Genomic DNA, 2409 nt, shown 5'->3' on the forward strand with positions numbered 1-2409 from the left:
TTGCCCAGCTTATGGAAAGCAATGCAGAAAATGTGGCAAACTGAACCATTTTGCTGCCACATGCAAAACAAAAGAGATTAAGAGAAAAGGAATACACAGTGTAGCAGAAATAGAAGAGGAACCGTTTCAGGAAATCCTAAGCCTTAGTTCGCAAATGAGGGAGGACAAACAGGAAAAACAACTGTTTGCAACCATGTTGATAGGAGAAAGACTAGTAAAATTTCAACTAGATTGCGGAGCCAGTTGTAACGTAATCCCCATTCAGCTGCTAAACCCTGACACAGTGATGGAAAAGACTGAACAGATTCTGGTCATGTATAATAAGAGCACCCTGAAACCAGTCGGAAAATGCAGAATAAAAATAAGAAACCCAAGAAATAGAAAACTGTACCGGCTGGAGTTTATTGTAGTGGAGGAAACCTCGTCAGTGCCCCTGCTGGGAAACAAGGCCGTGCAATCAATGGATCTGGTAAGAATACAGCATGAAAATATTATGGCAATTGATGATATTGTTATCACAGAAAGACACAGAGAAAAGGAACCATGGGACAAGAGCGACGTGCATAGGGAGTATGCGGATGTATTTGAAGGGGATGGATGCTTGGAAGGAGAATATAACCTAGAGGTGGATCCTGCAGTGAAATCGGTGAGGCTTCCAAAGCGAAGAGTTCCTGTGGCACTAATGAAACATCTAAAAGATGAGCTAGGAAGTCTTGTAGAGAGAGGCATTATAGCTCAGGTGGAAAAGAGCACGGACTGGATTAGCAGCATGGTGGTGGTGAAGAAATCATCTGGAAAACTCAGAATTTGTATTGACCCAAGACCACTAAACAAAGCTCTGAGACGTCAACATTTTCCCTTGCCCACCATAGATGATGTTCTCCCCGATCTGACCAAATCGAGAGTTTTTACAGTGTGTGACGTGAAGGACGGGTTCTGGCACATAAGGCTTTCAGAAGAGTCAAGCTACCTCACTACCTTCGCGACGCCATGTGGCAGGTATAGATGGATTAGAATGCCCATGGGAATCAGCCCGGCTCCAGAAGTGTTCCAGCACAGGTTGACTCAGGCATTGGAGGGGCTTCGAGGAATTTGGATAATAGCAGATGACATCCTTGTCTGTGGGGAAGGCGACAACAATGAGGCAGCTGAGATAGACCATGACACAAAACTAAGACTACTTCTGGAACGTTGTAGAGACAGAAACATCAAACTAAACTTTAACAAACTCAAGCTAAGACAGAAAGAGGTGCCATACATTGGACACAGACTGACTTCCGAAGGACTAAAGATTGACCCAGAGAAGGTGAGAGCCATATTGGAGATGCCCAGGCCATCAGATGTGAAGGGACTCCAGAGATTATTAGGTATGGTGAACTATTTGTCCAAATTTTGCGCACACTTATCAGACAGCTGTGACACATTGAGGCAACTGACACACAAAGACGTGATTTGGGAGTGGACTGATGTACAGGAGGATGCATTCAACAAATTGAAACAAATGATTGCCTCAGCACCTGTTTTGAAGTACTACAATCCATAAGATAACCTGGTTCTTCAATGTGACTCCTCTGAGACAGGCCTGGGTGCAGCACTTTTGCAGGGAGGACAACCAGTCGCATATAGCAGCAGAGCCCTTTTAGCCACAGAAAAAGGATATGCACAAATTGAAAAAGAATGCCTAGCAATTCTTTTTGGAATGGAGAAATTTCACCAGTACACCTATGGCAGGAAAGTAGAAGTACAATCAGACCACAAACCCTTGGAAACCATCATAAGAAAGCCATTGCTTAATGCACCAAGAGATTACAAAGAATGCTTTTGAGACTGCAACGATATGACATTAATGTTGTCTATGTGCCAGGTCGACTGATGCACCTAGCAGATACTCTCAGCAGAGCGTACCTACCAGAGTGTGCTGCAGAAGGATCAGTAGAGACAGAAATTGAGACAATCAGCATGTTGCAGTACCTACCCATATCAGAGGGGATTCTACAAAGGATACAGAGAGAAACTGCTAAGGATGAGACATTTCAAATGTTGCAGCAAGTGATAGCTCAGGGATGGCCAGAGGAGAAAACTCAGCTGAAAGAAGAGGTAAGACAATTCTTTTCCATAAGAGAAGAGCTTAGTGAACAAGATGGAGTGATTTTTAGAGGAGAGAGAGCTCTAATACCAGCGAAGCTGAGAACAGAGATCATGGAGAGAATTCATGCGTCACATCTAGGCATGGAAAGCTGCTTACGAAGAGCAAGAGACTGTGTATTCTGGCCTGGGATGAGTGCTGCTATTAGAGAATACATAGGGAAGTGTGCTGTTTGCAGAACTGTGGATGTCCGACAGCAGAAAGAGACAATGTGCGCACATGACATTCCGATAAGGCCATGGGCAAAAGTCGGGACAGATTTA

This window comes from Polypterus senegalus, chromosome 2, assembly GCF_016835505.1.
Source record: "Polypterus senegalus isolate Bchr_013 chromosome 2, ASM1683550v1, whole genome shotgun sequence".
Lineage (NCBI taxonomy): Eukaryota > Metazoa > Chordata > Cladistia > Polypteriformes > Polypteridae > Polypterus > Polypterus senegalus.